The sequence below is a fragment of the Amphiprion ocellaris genome, chromosome 22 (genome assembly GCF_022539595.1).
Source record: "Amphiprion ocellaris isolate individual 3 ecotype Okinawa chromosome 22, ASM2253959v1, whole genome shotgun sequence".
Lineage (NCBI taxonomy): Eukaryota > Metazoa > Chordata > Actinopteri > Pomacentridae > Amphiprion > Amphiprion ocellaris.
In genome coordinates, this window is record NC_072787.1 from 24,846,006 (window position 1) to 24,867,589 (window position 21,584).

The window sequence follows — 21,584 nt, forward strand, 5'->3', positions numbered from 1 at the left end:
TGGACATTAAACTGTCTCCCCCTCCCCTCTGGCAGGCACTACAGATCCCTGTACACAGAAACCACCAGACACAAGAAGAGTTTCTTCCCCACTGCCATCACTGTAATAAACAGCTGAGCCATTCCTACACACCTGTACAATAGTCACTATTCTAATGGACATGTACAGTATTTTTTTCACCATGAACAGCATTCTCTGCTTTTGCACTACTGTGTTTATAGCAATTATCGTTTTGCTGTGTTTATTCCAGTCTAGCTGTACATTTCTGTTTATATTGTTCTATTTTACTACTATTTCTTTTTCCTCCCTGTTCCTCTTTCTATAGTTTCTTTATTTTTTATTATTCTCTTCCATGTTCCTAGTGTGACACCAACAGCCGAAACCAGATTCCTTGTATGTTGTGTACTTACTAAAGCTGATTCTGATCACTTTTCTGTCTTTGGTCTAGGCAAGAGGAAAAGGGGCAACAGAAAATTGGACCTTCCTAGCGTACTTGTGGAGATGCAGGCTGAGGAGGAGTGGAGTCATGCCCAGCATGATGAGAACATCTGGTTGCTCCTCAGCAAGGCAAGAGAGAATGAAGTGGCCTTGCAGCGGGAGGAGATGGCCCACATAGATTATTATGTGATTCAAAAAGCACAAAATGATAGGATGTTGCCTAAAATTATCATGTATTATATGTGGTTCAAAAAATGTCATAGTGCAGGATATTGTCAAAATAGTATGTTATTCAAGAAAACATCAGAGTATAATATGTCATCTAAAAAAATGCCATAGAATAATAATTTCATTGCACAAGTAAAAGTATAGTAACTTTTAAAACTGTTCGAATTCTTATATGTTGCTAAAAAAAAACAAAAAAACTAAAACAAAAGAAAGTCACAGTAATATGTCAGTTAAAAAAGCCTATAGTATAGTGTGTCGCCCAACAAACATCATAGTATAGCATGTCGTTCTAAAAACGTCAGAGTATAGCCTTTAGTCCACAGCTGTTAGTAGGTGAGGAGCAACACAAAAACAGTCCAAACGCTGGTTTCCAGAGGGTTAGACGACAATTTATTTGAAAGAGTAAGTTTACAACAACACAAAATGTGAGGGGGTTAAAAACAAATGGGTGTTAGTAAAATAAAAATAAATAAACAGAACTAAAAGTGAACTTCATGTTGACATTGATGGGCATTCCAACCAGGAACAAAGTAAAAGATAATCAATATGAAAAAAACTCTTCCTGTTCACCTCTTAAAACCCAAAAACACACCACAGTAGCACCCTAAACTAAAACTACCAATGGGTTCCCTGTTTTCCTTTGTGAACAATTCAAAGGTCCCTCTCTATCTCCCCACACATCCACCAACCACTGGAACACATCTCCAAAGTTCTGCTGGACCAGCTCAGCTTCCCCTCAGAAGAAGTGCTGCCACCTGCCAGATGAAGGAGCCTTTTGAGAGGCAGCTGGCATCGTGATTGGACTGTACTTTGGTCTGTTCCAGTCCAGCTTCAGCTCCAGAGACGGCAGGCGGGACGAGTCAACGGAGGCCGGGTGGACGAAGACATGAAGCTGAGTATAATCCAGAAAACAACAGAGGAGGAGTGCAGGGCCAGAACAACCAGAGTAGCATCGTATGTCTCTTAGAAAACATCATAGTATAGCCTTTGGTATGAAAAAACACCATCATATACATCGTATATTGTACAAATAACAAGTCAAAGGAAAGAGACATACAGTGGGTACAGAAAGTATTCAGACCCTTTTAAATTTTTCACTCTTTGTTTCATTGCAGCCATTTGCTAAAATCAAAAAAGTTCATTTTATTTCTCATTAATGTACACTCAGCACCCTATCTTGACAGAAAGAAACAGAAATGTAGAAATTTCTGCAAATTTATTAAAAAAGAAAAACTGAAATATCACACGGTCATAAGTATTCAGAGCCTTTACTGTGACACTCATTTAACTCACCTGCGGTCCATTTCTTCTGATCCTCCTTGAGATGGTTCTACTTCTTCATTGGAGTCCAGCTGTGTTTAATTAAACTGATTGGACTTGATTAGGAAAGGCACACACCTGTCTATATAAGACCTTACAGCTCACAGTGCATGTCAGAGCAAATGAGAATCATGAGGTCGAAGGAACTGCCCAAGGAGCTCAGTGGCAAGGCACAGATCTGGCCAAGGTTACAAAAGAATTTCTGCAGCACTGAAGGTTCCTAAGAGCACAGTGGCCTCCATAATCCTTAAATGGAAGAAGTTTGGGACGACCAGAACTCTTCCTAGACCTGGCCGTCCAGCCAAACTGAGCAATCGTGGGAGAAGAGCCTTGGTGAGAGAGGTAAAGAAGAACCCAAAGATCACCGTGGCTGAGCTCCAGAGATGCAGCAGGGAGATGGGAGAAAGTTCCACAAAGTCAACTATCACTGCAGCCCTCCACCAGTCGGGCCTTTATGGCAGAGTGGCCCGACGGAAGCCTCTCCTCAGTGCAAGACATATGAAAGCCTGCATAGAGTTTACCAAAAAACACATGAAGGACTCCCAGACTATGAGAAATAAGATTCTCTGGTCTGATGAGACCAAGATTGAACTTTCTGGCGTTAATTCTAAGCGGTATGTGTGGAGAAAAGCAGGCACTGCTCATCACCTGCCCAATACCATCCCAACAGTGAAACATGGTGGTGGCAGCATCATGCTATGGGGGTGTTTTTCAGCTGCAGGGACAGGACGACTGGTTGCAATTGAAGGAAAGATGAATGTGGTCAAGTACAGAGATATCCTGGAAGAAAACCTCTTCCAGAGTGCTCTGGACCTCAGACTGGGCCGAAGGTTCACCTTCCAACAAGACAATGACCCTAAGCACACAGCTAAAATAACAAAGGAGTGGCTTCGGAACAACTCTGTGACCATTCTTGACTGGCCCAGCCAGAGCCCTGACCTAAACCCAATTGAGCATCTCTGGAGAGATCTGAAAATGGCTGTCCACCAACGTTCACCATCCAACCTGACAGAACTGGAGAGGATCTGCAAGGAAGAATGGCAGAGGATCCCCAAATCCAGGTGTGAAAAACTTGTTGCATCATTCCCAAGAAGACTCATGGGTGTACTAGCTCAAAAGGGTGCTTCTACTCAATACTGAGCAAAGGGTCTGAATACTTTGGACCGTGTGATATTTCAGTTTTTCTTTTTTAATAAATTTGCAAAAATTTCTGCATTTCTGTTTTTTTCTGTCAAGATAGGGTGCTGAGTGTACATTAATGAGAAATAAAATGAACTTTTTTGATTTTAGCAAATGGCTGCAATGAAACAAAGAGTGAAAAATTTAAAGGGGTCTGAATACTTTCCGTACCCACTGTACATTGTAGAATTGTAGTAATTGTGGGCTGACTGATTTACTGATTATCAGTATTTTATTTTTTACTGATTTATGGTAATAAATACATTTAAAAATGGCGCTACTTTGGCTCTGAACCTTTATCTACCTGTGGTCGCTCTGTCTGCTTGAGTGATTTGATTGGTTATACGTAACGAATAAGTTCTCCTTTAACTTAACATCTGTAAACAAAACAAAAACGTATCAACAATTTTTTTCTGTTAGTTTGTGTTCTTCTAAGTTTAACTCAAGATTTTAAATACTTTCATTTACTGCAAATGAATATCTACTCCAAATGTCTCACTAATAATCATTATCAGCCTTAAAAACCCACAAAACACCCCTCTATACTGGACCACACTTAGTACAGTCCGGTTCCCCCTTCTATAAATCTGCTTGGAATCTTCCACTTCCTGTTTGTCAAAGTGGCCTTCTACCTGGACAGGTTTTGTTGGAGCTCATGCAACAAACATTTTGGGTAACTGCACTTTAATTTGGATGGATGACACTGAATTAGAGTCTGTTTTAATGAGACTGAGTTAAGATGTGTAGCTCTATCATTAAATAGGAAATTATTTCTCAGAATTCACAGAGAAAAGTCTGAAATGTTTGCTAGGTTAGCGTCCCACATGTTCTTTGGCTCAGCTAAAGCTAACTCTCTCCAACTTCTGGATCTCTTGAGTTGCTTGTTGTTAAAATATCTTGCTAGAGGTGCTGAAGCTCAGAAAGTCTGAGATGTTTGTTCAAAATTAGCTCATTCTCAAGTCTGATCTGAACTGTCCTCTTTTGTTTGAACTTTCCCTAAACTTAGGAGTTAATGACAGAGCAGCACATCCAGACTCAGTCTCATTTATGTAGAGATTAAACTTCAGTGTCATTCATTGATGTTAAAGTGCAGTTTTTCAAATGTTTGTTGCACATGCTCCTGACCAAACCAGTCCAGGTGGAAGATGATGTGAAGAGAAAGCTCCAGAGGATGAATATCACACATTTACGTTGGAAATAAATGTCCTTTAATTAGACATTGTCATGCAAAAGTTGGATTTCCCTTTAATGATGTTCAAATCTTTGTTGAGTGTTTTGGTGATGTTGGTTTCTAAATGTTTTTTGACACTCGGCCCCAAAGATTAAAACCTTCTACGGCTCACAAGCTGCAACAATTCACACATTATCAACTATCTTTCTGACTAAACTAAGATAAAAAGTGAAAAACTGCCTGATTCCTGCATCATGAATGTAAATCTTTTTGGTTTTTATGACAGTAAACTGAATATATTTGGGTTTGACATTTTATAAACCAAAACAAGAAATGAATTACTGGAGAAAACAATCAACAGATTAATGGTCAAAGAAAATGTGTTTTCTAACATATATGGCTGAATTACTCCAACATTACAAGATACATACAATTTGAATTCAATTTTATTTATATAATGCCAATTACAGGTCCAATTGTCTCAAGACACTTTATTTTTCCATTTTTTGTCATATTTAAAATCTGACAGTAAGAATTTTAAACCGCTTGACTAATCCAATTAATTATTTGGTTTTTAAGAGACTAATCGACAATTAAAATAACTTTCTCCACAAAAACTAATAAACATGAGGTCAAATAGAAGGAACACTTTTAAATACTGCAGTCCCATGATGACAAGAATAAAGTTTCTCAACAAAAACTAAATCTGCTGGTGGATTCCGTTAAAGTCCTAATAAATGACAATAAAGTGTGATACTAAAGGTTTGTGGTGCTAAAAATGTCAAAGTAAAGATATGAAGTTGAACATCTGGATGGAGGTTGATAAAAGTTGACCTTCCTTCATTTCTCTGGAGCAACTCCATGGATTTTATGGATGGTGGTTAAAGACCTGCTCTTCTAGTGGTCTTCCTTCTAGTCGCTGTAAAAAGTCAGTCCATCCTGGCCGACTTCAACACCTCTTCATGACAACTTGTTCTGCCTCCGACCTGGTGGAAACTCCAGAAACTCGGGAAAACCTGTTGAGACTCGAAGAACTCGTGGAGACTCGAAGAACTCGTCGGGCGGGGGAAGGTGTGGTGGGCGGTGTGGGGAGGTGGGGGAGTAGAGGGGGGAGGCCGCCACCCACCTCCCCGCCTACTCTCCGCCCTGACTCCACCCAGACTCCGCCTTGGCTCCACCCATGTGGTCACTTGAGGAACTACGATGCCAAAGGGACGACGAATTTATTTCTTTGTATCTGATCTGTAGCTCAGTGAGTTAAGGATTTACCTATGGAGCTGCAGGTCGCTGGTTCAAGACCAGACACTTCTTAAATTTTCTCAAAGTCCTGACAAAGACAAAGAAAGAAAAAGGCCGGTGGCGGGTCTCGAACCTGCGACCTACCGCTTGGTAGTCCTCTTCTTATCCTCCTGAGCTACTCGCTCAGATACTAATTCTTCTTTTTTTTGCGCATTTATCATCTATTTTTTGTCGTTTTCGAGTTTTTTTTTTTTTAACTCGAGTCTCGTCTCGGTTTTTCTCAGGAGGCTGGACTTCAGCCTTTGTGCTGGAGGGTTGAACCCTCAGTTCCAAGACTTTCCAAAGCCTCCACACCTCCCGAGTCCTCAGGACCTGAGCTTTCACACAGTCTGAGGGCTGAAATTTTCTAAGTCCCACAGTAGTTCTCTTTTAGATTGAACCTTCAGACAGTCTGAGGACTGATATCTTCTAAGTTCCTGAGTAGTTCTCTGTTAGTTTGAACCTTCAGACAGTCTGAGGACTGAAATCTTACAAGTTCTTGAGTAGATCTCTGTTAGTTTGAACCTTCAGACAGTCTGAGGACTGAAATTTTAAAAGTTTCTCAGTATTTCTGTTAGTTTGAACTTTCTGGTTAACAGAAGCCTTAAAACTTGTGACCATGAGTCTTGATTTCACATTTAGACCATCCATCTGAGTTCTTCTCAGACCTTCACTTGTGGGTTTTTTAGAAATTCTCAACAAACTTTGATTCTCTTCACTGAACAGTAAAGTTTATGGAGATCAGAAGGTAACATTAGTTTGATCCATGCCTTCAACTACTAGTAGACTTTATCTGAAAAGCAGTTTTCTGAAATGAGTTCTTAGTAAATCTGTCCACAATGAAACCAAGAACATAGAAAGAGGAAATGTTTGAAGAAACAACTTGATGTTTTCATTTCAGACTAGAAAACGCATTAAGATCTTTATCTGTTTTTGCTCTTTTTCATCATTTTATTGTCTCTTCTATTTAATTTGATCTTCTACAGTCTAACTGGTGTCTTTTTAAATGTTTTGTCTTTAGTTTGATTCTTCTTACATGTTTAGTTTTGCTCTTTTCTCACCTTTTATTCTTTTCTAATGTCTGATTTGATTTCCAAATGTTTTGTCTTTTTAATGTTTAATTGTTTTTTGAAATGTTTTATCAGCTTGTTTGAATTTTTTTTCTTTCGCAATATTTAATTTTTCGATTAAATCTTGAAGGTTTTTCTTTTTAAATGTTTTACCATCTTTTAATGTTTAGTTTTCTTTTTAAATGCTTCATTGTATCTTCTGTTTAATTCCTATTTGAAGTTTTATTGTCTTTAAGATGTAATTTTCTAATTAAACATTGAATTTTTTTAATTAAATGTTTTGTCTTTTTAAAGGTTTAATAATCTAATTAAATGTTTTGTATTTTTTTAAATGTTTAAAATTCTTGTTTAATTGTATTTTTTTGAATGTTTAACTATTGAAAATATTTTATCTGTAGTTTTTAATATTTGTATTTGAAAAATTTTGTTTAAATTCATAATGACATGTATTCTATCTTGTTGAATTATCTAATTCAATATTTTGTCTATTTAATAGAATTTAATTGTATTTAATGTTTAACTATATTAAACAGACAAAATATTGAATTAGATAATTAAACAAGATACAATACATGCAATTATGAAATTAAACAAAATTTTTCAAATACAAATATTAAAAAATACAGATAAAATATTTTCAATAGTTAAACATTCAAAAAATACTTTTTAATAATAAACCTTTTTAAGTTTTATTGCATTACATTTTTTCCCTTTGATTTAATTGCTTTTTGTTATGTAGTTTATTTCGTTAATCTTTTTTCAACCTTAAAAATGAAATAAACCCTTAAATCACAATGAAAATACTTCTGTTGTCACAATCATGAGTTAGTCAATTATTCACTTTATCAATTCAACTTTATTTGTTGAGCACCTTTTGCACAGATGACAAAACTAAACAAGCAAAGAGAAAAAAACTATGATTAAAACTCAAAAACATTAAAAAAAAAAGAAAAAAGATTTAACATGGTAATAAAATATGTTGTGTCCAGGGGATGGAGGGAGTTTATTGAAGTCTTCTTGGGCTCACATGGTAAATCATTTAAAATAGAAACTTGATATTCACTCTAAGGAAACTGCAGAATGACAGAAGAACCAACAATATCTCCTGTTTTCTCCTTTAATGAGTCGACTCTTCTTGTGCTTTCAGACCAAAGAACTACAGACTCTTCACAACCTGCTCAAACTCTTGGTACAGGACCTCACCACACGGGTCAAGAAGGTTTCCGTCTCATTTCTACTCTGAAGCTCACCTTCTCCTGCTATAACTGCTGACAAATGTTTCTGCTGCTCTAAAGTCTGGTCTCCAGAACTTCCTAAAAACTCTCAAAGTCTCTTCTGCTGCAGGTTGCTTTGTAGAACTGTTCCAGAAAACCTCACTAAACCACATGGAGGGGCCTCAAGATAGTCGTCCAAATGAAACCTTACAAAAACCAAACTAGTACAACCCAAATGCTAAAGTCTCCTGCAGCCTACCAGAGAACCTCTGAGAACAGAGAATCAGGACAGGAACTCTTACCTTCTCGACAACCAACGTTGGTTCTCAAACAAGAATACAGAATTTGTCTGACCAGAAACCTCTGAAGACTCACTACAGCCAAGATAAAGACACAACTCAGCTGCACCAAATCCACTAATCACTGCACACATTAGCACCATGTGCTAACTGTGACTAAAGAACCACATTTACCAAGACAACTATCCAGTACAAAGCCCTAAAACACACCAAGAAACACATTAAAGACAATTTTACTGCTGGAAGCTGCAAGCCAATGTCTAAAGAACAAACTAAAGCAATGGAGCCAAACCCAGATCAGTGGTGAAGGAAGCAGAGGAAATGTTTGTCTGCAGCTAAATAAAGCAGGAAGACACTGAGCTGCTCAGGTGTTCCTGATAACACCAAGCAGCCACCTGGACAGCCAATAGGAACACAGCCACCTGGACAGCCAATAGGAACACAGCTTCCTGGAAGTCCAGAGGGCTGGCTTAGTGAAGGAAATTTAGTTTAAAGTTGAAGCAGAAAGTTAACAAAGAAAGTTGAAAACCACCTTCTGATACCTGAAATCTCTGAGTTTTCACACAAAGAACACCTGAACATGTCAAACTGGTTCCATAGTAGAACCATCATTGTAAAAACATCATAGTATGGTGTGTTGCTCAAAAAACATTAGGACCCGGCTGTCAGGGGACAAACATGTAAGAAACATGAGAACAGAGAGAACCCAACCAGTAGGTCACAGTTTATCATCCCCCAGTCATCTCCTGAAGTCCATATGGTGAGAGACATCAGTATCTGGTTGTTAATTTACCAGAGGATGCTTATAATCATGCTGATGTGGTCTGTACTCTACAGTATTTTAGTGACTCAATAAATGCCTAAGTTGTTTTTTTTTAAATGCTTTTTAGTTTTTAATAAACATTTAACAGCCTATATGTAATCAATAAATGGCCTTTGCCTATCTTAAGAAAAATTCACTCAGAGCTCTGATATGTTAACAGTACTAAATAAATCAATAAATACATACATACACACAAAAATAAGTTAATACATTAACTGTGTTAAGATTTAGATTTTAAAAAAGTTGTTTATGTTTTTGCAGAATCCAGTATTGCTCACTGGTTGGTCATTACATTTTGTTAGTTTGATTTCACTGTTTAAAATGATGCCACCTCTTTTCAGACAGAACCTGTGATAATAAAACAATACAAAATTTTTAGTTCTGTGTTAATAAAGCACTTAAAGCTTTAAGTATGGCTAAATGCTTTTTTCAAAATTAAATATATCACTCCTTAGGTGGTAGTGGCCCCAAGTTCAGTAAAGTTGGAAAGATATTCACAGATTCGGACTTCCAGCATCAATAACTCATTAGATATAGGTTGTCAAAACATAAACGGTGCCTCTTTCCCATTGTTGCAAGGCAGACAATGTGCTACAAGCCCAGTTTTATCAAAAGTAGCTGTCTTTCAAGCTACAGGAATAACATTGGTGTCTATGGAGTGAACAGGGTCCGTCAACAATTTGCAAAACTGCTGCAACAGTAAAGAGAGACAAATATTCAATAACTTCACTCTTATACATTGTAGTGTCACTAAAATCACTGCAGCCTTCAACTGGCTCCTGTTGACAAAGTGTTTTAACAGAAATGTAAATGCTGTAATTTGATTCTTTTAATGAACCATGTAACTTGAATGGATGTGATGCTGGTGTGACCACAGTGCACACGTCTGATGTTGCTCACAGTGGTCCAAGGGACGCTCAGGGAGTTTGTGTCTTTGCTCAGACTCAGGAAAAATTACAGGGAACATTGCCACCCACCCACCAAGACAAGAAAAGAGGGTGAGAGTGGCAGAGGTAGAGGCCTTGATAATGATTGTTAATCTTACAATACTGATACTTAAACACTGACAGTTCAGTCAGACTGAAGTAAATGCTTACTAAAGGTTGGGAAATGACCATGTGACAGAAACAGTGAACTGAACATGGTGCCTACAAATCCACAAGCCAACAGCTACATTTTTAGCAGGCCAACATCTCGCTCCTTATCTCCAAGAAAGGACATTCTGCATTGATTTGTTCAATTATGTATGTGTTCTGTGGCAACATTCTTGTACCTCCTGGAAGTATTAGTGAGATGAATGGTGGTCTCCATTGTTTAATGTGAAGTTTAGAAGCACTTTTCTTAAGGGTAGGAAAACATTGTGATTTTAAGTAAACACCAGTAGTTGTGACTTGTCACTGCAGATGTTTTTGTGCATTATACCAATATAAATATTTTCCTAACCCCTATCATGTGCTGTGAATACCTCGACATAACAGTTAAAATAGTTTGACGTCCCTCTCTGGTCATTGATTAAACCACTAAAGACTCATCTGTGTATCAAAGTTTCATATTCATAAGTGTTCTTTTTTTTTTTTTAATGATCCCTTCCTGTCTTAAAATGGCTTAGATGTGACTTTGCGAAGTTGCTTCCTTCCTACACAATAGTAAGGTGTAATGTTGGAGCTATTCAGTTCAGCCAAACATTTTTAAAGCAGAGATCAATTCTGAAGAAGAATAGTGAGACAGAAGTCAAGCAGACACTATTGGTTTTGCAGATTTGGTATGTAAAACAACCTAACAATCTGAATTTGTGTTTGTTTAGTAATGTTTTCAAGACATATAATACCATTCAAAAGTTTGGGGTCACCCAGACAATTTCATGTTTTCCATGAAAACTCTCACTTTTATTCATGTGCTAACATAACTGCACAAGGGTTTTCTAATCATCAATTAGCCTTTCAACACCATTAGCTGACAAAATGTAGCATTAGAACACAGGAGTGATGGTTGCTGGAAATGTTCCTCTGTACCCCTATGGAGATATTCCATTAAAAACCAGCCTTTTCCAGCTAGAATAGTCATTTACCACATTAACAATGTCTAGACTATATTTTTGATTAATTTAATGTTATCTTCATTGGAAAAAAAAATGCTTTTCTTTAAAAATAAGGACATTTCTAAGTGACCCCAAACTTTCGAACGGTAGTGTATATGATCAGCATTGGTGATGACTGCTTATTTCACTCATATGTATTCTAGCCTATAAAAATCACCCTGTTAACAATGGAAAAAAAAAATTCCAGAGGAGGTCTTTAAATGTTGCCACAGATGAAAATTATTTTGAATAACATCAATAATTGTAATGCTATACCAAATAACCAAGCATTGCAAGTGGAACTGTCAGATTTTTTTGCAATGCTTAATTGAAAGCAGCTATATTTTCAGAAAGAGGCATCATCATTAGCATGTAAACCAGCTACTTATTCCCCACAAATTCCTTAAAAAGAGCACAATTCAGCCTTAATATCTGGCAGTAAAAGAAAACTCTAAATCTCATGATGTGGTGGGATTCTTTTGTCTTTTTTCCTCTTCTGTAGTTCTGAGGAATGAAATCACCTGTCTGCAGTTTCAAGGAGAGTCATTACTTTGTTTAATATACTGAGCACATCCACTTTAGAGAGTTTTTGAAGCCGTACGCCAACTCTGGATGTGGACCAGAGATGCAGTTGTGTTGGCAGGAGGAACTGGGCTTTGGATGATAGATGAAGCTGGAGGCAGTGATGCCAAGGAGAGCCGCTGACGCCTCCGAGACCCCTGTCTCTCATGTCCACTTCCTTCTGACTCTCATCTCGCGGCTCGCCTTCTCGTCTCTGATGCCTAATCTGTCTCCTCGGCGAGCTCAGGCTTTAGTTTATAGCCCTCCCCCTCCCCCTTCCCCTTCCCCTTCCCCTTCCCTTTCCCTTTCCCTTTCCACCCTTCTTGTCCATGACGCATCAGCCTCCATTCTCTTCATGTCTCCTCCACGGTCTAATTGATGAGTGAACACTAACAAGTTGCCCTCCCCGAGTCTCTCCGTCATTACCTGGTCCTGAAGGGCCTCTCCTTCTCCCCCCCTCAACTGCCCTCACCCTTGTGCTCATCCTCCAGCCCCCGCTCGCCCATTTTCACCGCTCCGTTCATTATTCATTAAGTTTCCCTTTGGATCCGGAGAGAGCAAAAGCATGGCTGAATTCATAGGCAGACTCAACAGCTGGCCCAAGGGTACCTGAGTGATGTGAATGTATGTGTGCGTGGGGGAGAGGGAGAGGCAGAAAGAGAGCGACTGAGTGACTGACAGAAACAAAAAAAAAACAGGAAAAGACAAGTCAGAAATAGCAAACTGAAAAAGAGCTTCAAAAACAGTGTAATTCTGCTTTAGTAAAAAAAGTGATTTTATTTTGAAATCCAAAGTGCACCTGAGGACCAAGGGTTCAAACAGATTTTGTGTGGAATTTTGCAAAACAGTTCTCATTTATCTATTGTTCTTTTTTTTTTTTTTTTTTTTTTAAACAATTATTCTAAATTGGATAATGGAAGGTTCAGCTAGAGAGAGAGAGAGTGCATTTTTCAATTAAACCATCCACTCATTATGTAAGCAAGAGCAGCCATTCTGATGTATTTTCTGCATCGGGGCACATTCATTGTGTGCCATTATTGCTAATGATATCATCGTTTCATCATCATTTCATTATCTGTTCATTGAAGTTCATTTGATGACAGCTTGCTGTTGTTGTTTTTTTGGCAGTGAGACTTAATGTGTGGAAGCAAAAAAGATTGTTTTGTTACGGTTTACCTGCAGTTTAATATGCGTATGCATTGAATCCAGGCTGTGGATCGATGTTAATTATCGGTAACTCGATGCACACGCTGAGATGTCAGACAGATTCTGATGCAGAGTAGTAACAAAATACAGCAACTGAGCTCTTCTCCTCTTGCTATTTTTGCATTTTTATAGATTCGATCAAGTAGAAGTTGAGCTAATTACTCCGCCAAGGAATGCAGCGGAATTGTGTGACAATTGGTGTTGGTTTGTCTGTCTATCTGTCTGTTTGTTCGCAACATTACTCAAAAATGGACCAACGGATTTGGATGAAATTTTCAAGGAAGATCAGAAATGACACAAGGACCAAGTGATGAGATTTTGGTAGTGATGTAGCATATAGTCTGGATCCAGGGATTTGTTAAAGATTTCTGTGTCATTGCAAGACAGCGACATGTTACATCACTGTAACTATGACAAATAGAAAAGCACTCAGAGAACGCAGTAATCTGCCAAGGCTATTCATTCCCCCATATGGCATTGATAGAAATGCAGCATCTTTTTGTTGGAAGGCAGCATTTGTTTATTAGTTACTGATGATCAGAAATCACGGCAACATAGTATGTAGCCATTTAGTATAGCTGCACCCACGCAAATGACCTGAGCATGGGTGTTGCATGACCTAAATATGTAGCAGGTGGCGGGAATTGATGGGACTCAGAAACACCCCCATAATTTAATCAATTGTTCCTTGTATCATTTCTAATGGATAAGTACTGATAAGTCCGCAGTGGTTGATTTATAGTAGGAGCGCAATCATGTAATCGTCAGCAGGTAGCTAACGTAGCATTCGCTTGTAGTCATAGTTACAGTGACGCTGTGCCGCTATCTCGCAATGATACAGAAATCTTTAACAAATCCATGGATCCAGACTATAAGCTGCATCACTGCCAAAGTCTAATCAGTTGGTCCTTGTGTCATTTCTGACCTTCCCTGAAAGTTTCATCCAAATCCATTAGTCCATTGCTGAGTAATGTTGCTAACAGACAGACAGACAAACCAATGCTGATCGTCATATAACTCCACCGTGTGCCTTGGCGGAGTGACAAGTGAACATGTGATCATCGCAATCATGTGATCATCAGCAGGCAGCTACGTCAGCTGCCTGCTGATGATCACATGATTGCCATCCTACTACAAATCCACCGCTGCGGACTTATTGGGACTTACATGTCAGAAATGATACAAGGAACCATTGATTAAATTGTGGGGGTGTTTCAGAGTCCCATCAATTCCCGCCGCCCGCTACATATTTTGGTCACGCGATTCGGTATCCGTACATAATGTGCACATGCATAACACACACCTGAGCTCAGCATCAGGTCATTTTGTTTGTCGGTACATCTATATTATATGGACATATTCTATGTTGCTGTGATTTCTGATCAATAACTAATTAACAAATGCTGCCTTTCTGACAATGCCATATGAGGGAATGAACAGCCTTGGAGGAGTACTGCTCTCTCTGAGTGCTTTTCTGGTGTAGTAATATCATGCCACTGCAAAAGCAGAAATGCCTGATATTGCATCCAGGGGTTAAATATTGCAAAGAACTGGCTTTTAATTGCATGTATCCAGCTGTTGAACATGTTAAAATAAGGCTTTGAACTCTCTACAGTTCTGTTTGTCCTTGCTAAGTCCATACAAGTCTGTACATCCAGTCAGATTATGGCTAGACATCATCTATAAGCCTCGGGGGAACAGACCTCCTGTCAGTGACTTGAGACGTGCAGACACTTGAGGAGTGTTTCTAGATGCAGACATGGTCGCAGAGGCAGCTTTGAATTTCATAGAGGGGCGCAAAGCAATGAAAAAACATGATTCGAAGCAAAACGTCATCCTTTACCAAACGCCTCGGTGCATTACTTACTGCCTGATGCATCATGTTTGTCTGGAAACAGAAGCGTTTCACTCTTCCAGGAGATGGAAATTCATAAAACCCTTCTCTGGTAGAAGCACGAATACTGCAGTAGCACAGTTTTTGCTCATGCTTGTTAGTTGTAGTGAAGTTTCATAATTCATCTACTTTAAAACAATCCACTCTGTGTTCGAGCTGCATTTCTATGTCTTTGAGTGCAATTCAGAGATTTGTGTTTGAGCTTCAAGAGCCTTGAAGCTCAATATATTTCTGATAAAGTTGTGCTGGAGTACATTGTCATGCACTTTCCTTTTACTCAGACTCTCAAAACGTATGCAAAATCTTCTTCTCAGCTATTGAGAGCAGCACATTTTCTTCTTGGGCAAGGCCACACAAGCAAATTAAACTTCATGAATCTTGACTCTGTTTTTCCTGGATTCCACTGCTTAGATGTTGACCTTAAACTCCCAAGTCTTTTGAACTCACTGGAGTAATTGGTAGCTGTGCTTTGCTGATGGCGCGATTAAGATTCTGGGCGATGAAAGCAAAAATCAACTCTTAGTTACTCAAAAATCTCAACCAGAGGACCTAAAAGACATGTTTTTGAACAAAAAAAATCTTAGTCTATGAATGTCTGACTATTTTTAAAGTCTTTGAAGGAGAATCCTGATTTCCATTTTTTGTAGGGAAAGACTAAGGTCAAAAACAGATTTTACTGCCACAACCTTATAGGTGTAAGATTATGGAAGGACACAGTTTGTTGTTGCCCGATTATTTTGTTCCTCTTATGTGTTATTTGGACATAAAGTTACTTCCTCTAACTGTAAAAAATACTAAATAAATACATTTTCCTATGCTCAAGGCATTTAAATAACAAAATATCCTGCTATGTTCCATGTTGGAGCAATAATACAAACTAAGTGAGGCTTCCACATGAATTAATTTTGTTTCTCTGTTATTCAGCATGCTAATATCTCCTGTACTTATGAAAACCCCTTGGTTAAACACTGTAAAAAATAAACAAGTGAATAAAATAATGGTAATTTTTAAAATAAATAATTTACTGTAATTTTACAGATTTTTTTTGCACTCTGATTTCAGAAAATATCTTGTGAAATTACAGAAAAATATATAATTTGCATTTTATGCATAAAAAACATTTGCTTTTTTCTAAACAATTTGGAATCATAAACTGACACTATTTTACTGTATTCACAGTAATTCAGCTAAAAAACACCAATATTTTCCATATATTTGCTACTGTTTTTATTATTTTAAAAGTTTTTGAATGTCATTGTATTCCATCATTTTCAACATTTATTTTTATTTATTTTTATGTTTATTTTATTGTTCTACACTCTAACACTTCCTTGTGTGTTATGTAGATACATATAAAATTCATGTTGCAAATACTTCCCTCAACATTTGCCTGTAATATTTGTTGAAATGTTTTATCAACTATTTACATTCTGGACATGAATCCTTGAAGTCAGCATGGTTGTCAGCATTGTAACTTGACACACATTTTGCAAATAATCACATAAACTCTTTATTTTAGACACTATTCATCAGGTAAGTAACTGTAAACTCACGGACATTGACAGGTAGTTGTACAAAAATTCAAATTGGGGTGTTAAAAATGACAAAAATAAGCATCACATTTGCTCCACACTTCTGAACAATCTGATACAGAGTGTGTTTTTTTCTTTTACGCCTTTTATTAAATATAGACAGTGAAGAGGCAGACAGGAAAGCAGGAACAGGAGTCGGTGTACGACATGCAGCAAAGGGCCGTGAGCGGGAATCGAACCCGGAACGCTTCGTCGGGGACCAACCCCTGTACATGGGTCGCCCGCTTAACCCGTTGAGCTATACAGGCACACCCGATCTCGCGTGGGTTTTTAAAAGGAGACTCCAGCCTAGAATTAAAACAAACAAACAAAAACAAACAAACAAAAAAAACCCCACAAAATGCCTTGCACAACTTGGCACTGGTATAATTTGTTTTGCTGACAGGAAGTATTTTATACAATTTTCCACTCTGATAACAGAATAATACATTTCCCAAAACAGAGTGATCCCTCAGTAACTTTAAAAGCTATTAAATTGTAAATTCTTTTCTCTACCTCCCCCCTTGCTGGGTAGTTTTTCTCCATTGTTGATGCTCTATATTCTGCCGGGACACTGTGAGAAGGCAGACCGTGTGAATGTGGAAGAAAATGAGAATGGGATAACGTATCGCTTCCTGATCACTATCTTATATAATCACGTGTTAACAGAGAAAGACAGGAGCAGAAGAGGAGAGGGAGATAATGGAGAGAGGCAGGTGGCGGAGGGATGAGGGGAGGCCGGTCCGGGAGGGCTTGATCGCCGGGGATTGATCCGCGAACGGACCAATCCGGCGCCTTCTCCGGCTTGAGCCGCCGCAGTAGCCGGGCACGATTGGATGAGGAGGGGATGCTTCGGCGGTAGAGATGCGCACACACACGCGCGCTCACACACGCACGCACGCACGGAGGCACACTGGCTCGGCTCGCCGCGTCCAGTCCTCTCGCATGCACACGCGCAACCGGGGAAGAGGGGGGAAGGAGAGCTCTCCGCAAGCCGCGCACTGAAGCTCCTGCCCCGGAGAGGATGACACGGGGAGGAGAGGTGGGAGAGGAACCGGAGAGAATGAACTCAGATTTCTTTTTTAAAGCTGACAGGAGGAGTGCACACGTACAGGTAAGGAGGGTGAAATAAGTTTGTGTTATCTGTCTTTCTTCTAAGTTGTCATGCGTGGGTCTTTTTTACGCACCCGGAGCGCTGAGTTTTCCCGTGCGGGTATTTTGATTTTTTATTATTTTGCCATTGCGCCCCGTGAAATTGCCCACTAAGCAGAAAAAAACAGTGAGAAGGGGAGGTTAAAAATAAATAAATAAATAAAAAGACAAGTCCAGGAGTGCGCACCGGTCATTTTGCGGCTATAATGAGCGTCTTTGGCTCCGGCGCGCTTTTTACCCCCTTTCCTCTCCTCTCCTTCCCTCCTGGGGTGTTGTTGCACGCAGCGCCTCGGTGGAGTTATGAATGATAGACAGGCTTGCTATAACAGAGTGGGAGTTGGAGGCTATCCGATCCCTCTGATGCCCGTGCCGCACCAGTGTAGCCAGACTGAAATTTACGCGCACTGCAGGAAACAGGAGTCCACTCATTGACTGCAGCTTCTCCACAAGTCGAGCCTTTTCTCTTTCTCCTCTCTCTGTGTCTTTTTGCCTCTCTGCATCAGACACCATCTCTATCTGTAGAGGGTGGGAAAAAATACAAATAAAGACGCGTTTCTGAGTGAATGCCTCAGTCATCTGGATGCTCTGACAGTCGTGCGTGCGTGCGTGCGTGCGTGTGTGTGTGTGTGTGTGTGTGTGTGTGTGTGTGTGTGTGTGTGTGTGTAAAGATGCGTGAGGCAAGTGCCAGTTGCTGTTCATGTTGCATTGATTTTTGCTTCTGGTGAGCACAGGGAGGACTGTGTGTTTGGCAGTCTTGTGCATTTGCATCTGTTTTTTAAATTATTATTTTAAAGGTGCTTACTTCTTCTGGAGTGTCATGTAATTCTCAAACGTGTTTTTGTGGGCTGCTGTATGTGGAAAGAAAGAGCAGTAGATGATGTTTCCTTCACAAAAACAGCTTTATTATAGGAACCATTCGCCTGCTACTGCTTGAGCTCAATGCAGAAAACATTCCAATCCTATTTACATGTATGACCAGCTAACTGGAGTCATATGGAAGTTGATTTATGTGTCTTTAATTCAGGCCTGGGGACGTTTTTAGTGGCTTCTGATCCAGTGGTATTGTCTTATTTAGCCATTTATTTTCTGTTTTGCTGTTAAATGTGGTTTAGTCAGTAGGATTTGGTGTATAAAATAATATTAGATGCTGAAATTCCCCACATTTGGGAACCTTTTACCAGCACGTGACTTGAATCATCAATCAGGCATGATACTTGATCACTCATTTCAGCACCAGCCTCAAGAATGTGGTGATTCACGTCTAATGTGCAGAAATGCAGCAGCTTGCGTGGCGTGCGGTGAAGACGTCGGGCTCAGAAGGCCCACAGCTGAGCGTCACGTCAGCCTTATCCGTCTGTTCCGGTCTGTTTGACTGTATAATCCACCGTCACCCACCCAGGAGATGATACAGGAGCCCCACCGCTGACCTAAACTTCTAAATTAACCATCACAACTATCACAGTGACCAGCGGAGTCGTGCTGAATCCAGAGCCAGAGCTCGGTGTGTGTCGGCTTTTAAGAGCAGTACGGCTGTCATGACTTCCATGGATGCCGTCAAAGGCAAAAAAAAAATAAAAAAATTAAAAATGAGGCGGCTGTCTGAGCTCTAAAGAAGCCTAAGGAGCTGGTGCTCGAATTTGAGATGTACTGGTCAACTGCCCAATTTAATCTGGCAAGTGGAGCAGTCTGGAATAGCATGACAACATATGTGAAACATAGCCCACCAGCTGCACTGGCATAAAAAATAGCTGTAGAAGAGCAGGGATGGATGACTGGGGCTCCAATGTGATTTTTTTCTTCATTAATTGGACAGTTTTTGGTGGCAAAGGTCAATCAAAAGTCAGTAGAACCAAAAAGAGGCCCTAAAATTGCTTAATTAGTGTGACCAAAAGGGGAAAACACTCAAATGTAGTGCATTTTACAGTGATATAAATTAAAACTCCCACATAGCTGTTGGTAAAATGGCTTAAAAATTCAATTATAGAAATTGTGATTGATCCACTTTCTTGATAAACAGTTAATTGGATGATTGTGTCAGCCCCTACAGTGAAATGGATTAAACACACAAATCATAGCGTCCTCACCAGACCGAATGATTGTTTAACCTGTGGGAAGTTTTGCAGGACCTTCTCGCATCAGGCGAATGAAAAGATGGATGTACGGGTCGCCACCTGCCTGGTAGTGATCCAGGATGAACTGCAGATGTTTTGACATGACACAGCGGCCTCACTCGCCTTTATTAACACTCTTTGCTGCTATGATAGCGTGCAGCCTTTCTCGCTGGAAAGGTCTCTGAGCTAATTGCACCATCATTAATGTCACTGAAGACAGCGTGGCCGTTTCATCCTCAAGCAGACTTTGTGGGTCTGAATATATGTTTGATGCAGATTTTGCAGGGGAAAAAAAATATGGAATCTCCGGTTTGACAGCAGGTACACAAACATCACCTTGAAGTGTTTGTGTCAACCGAGCTGGGAACAATCGAGGAAGTATCAGTCATTGATTACAGCGCGCTTGCAGCAGCAAAGACAACGTAAACGGTGCATGTTGCTCGGTATGGCAGCGTGTTGCAACACCACCAAATAGCTGTTTGTTAAAGTGGCCGCAAGTTTGGATGAAATGTTCATATCATTAGCCACTGTTAGCTCATGCTACAGACAGAAAACTGAAAGAAACCTCAAAGGCAATTTTTGAACAATTCTTGAGAAGTTTGTCTTAAAGGAGTGCCCCACCAATAAGGACCACCAGAAAAAACACGACTTGGCCTTTAAAAACACCTGTCTACGTGACTGGAAACCATGATGGCATCATTTTATTATCTGGTAAGCTGTCAAATGTTGTTTAGCTGACAACATTACAAAGATAACTTGTCAAAATGTGCACAGCAAAGTCCCAAAAACAGTAAATATCTCCACATTTGGGAACCTTTTACCAGCATGTGACTTAAATGATAAATAAGCATCAAACTTCATACATTTTTTAGCTTATTTTCACACGAGGACCACCATAAAGACTACAACTTAGACTTTAAAACCACCTGTATACGTGACTGAGAAAACCTTGATGCCATAATTTCTTTCTTCCACCTTGGTCTGGAGGAATATAACTTGTAAACAGGAAAAACTCTGCTGTCAGATCAGTCTAAAAGGAAGCAAGGTGAATCGAGGATTCATGGTCCATGCAGAAGTGGCTCCCCACAGGTGGCCTCAGTGTGACCATAATATTTACAGTCATATCACTGGCAGACTAGACAGGAATAAGAACAGAGGCTTCTTGTTCCAACAGCACAGTCAAAAGGCCATTTAAAATATGCATTATGCTTCCCCTCCAAACATCAACAATCTCTTCCTAGATAGCAAACAAAACAAAAAACGAAGTGCTCATTCACCTGCTCCGTCTGCCACCGGAACACACAATAAGGGCGTTTTTATTCAAGTAAGAATTATAGCTTTGAAAAGCTGAGTGTTGATGAGTCTTGTCAGCGATGCCATCTCCTTCTAAATCCGGGATGCGACAAGGTAAAATAATCCCCTGCTCCTGATGCGGCCGGGCGATGCTGCTGTGAGGCTTACGGAAGATAAATGATGCATGGAATTTTTGTCATTAAATTTCTTAGGCATGCTACTCCTGATGGGAATGTATGCAATGCACTCCAAACGGAAAATGAGTTCTCACATTGTGCATTAAACAAGCACTATACATTGTTTTTAAATCGCTGGCAGGAGCAGCGGTTGGAATTAGAAGAGGAAACTGATAGCTAGCGTGAGCCCAGCTGACAGAGGAGGAGAAGCAGCTCATGAAAGTTATTAACAGGAGAGAATCCAATGAACTTTCTTGCACTTTCAACACTGAAAAGCGATTGCTCTGTAGCAGAGCCGACAAGATTGCAACGGAATCTTGCAGACGATGACTTTTATACACCCCTGTTGCTACTTTTCTGCACTGAAGCAGCTTCATCAACCACATACAGTTGCCAGCGCGACTCAGAATTAGACTTCATTCGCCATTTGCATTCTGGAAAAAGCAGCATTTCTGTCACGTTGTGAGAGAAATATACAAAGCACCTGCAGTGCATTGCAATTATGAATTCAGGATTCAATGGC

At 39.6% G+C, this 21,584-nt stretch overlaps 1 protein-coding gene across 3 annotated transcripts in view; it reads left to right on the plus strand.

The window, feature by feature from the left end:
* LOC111566279 (cadherin-18) overlaps positions 1–21,584 on the plus strand; it is a 225,613-nt gene that overhangs the window by 94,599 nt on the left and 109,430 nt on the right. Inside the window, exon 1 of one of the 3 annotated variants that reach the window (XM_023266799.3) lies at positions 17,140–17,443. The exons of the other annotated variants lie outside the window; for them this stretch is intronic. The gene's annotated coding sequence lies outside the window, so the exon portion shown is untranslated. Of the gene's footprint in view, positions 1–17,139; positions 17,444–21,584 lie in introns of those variants that run through there. 3 annotated transcript variants of the gene reach the window in all.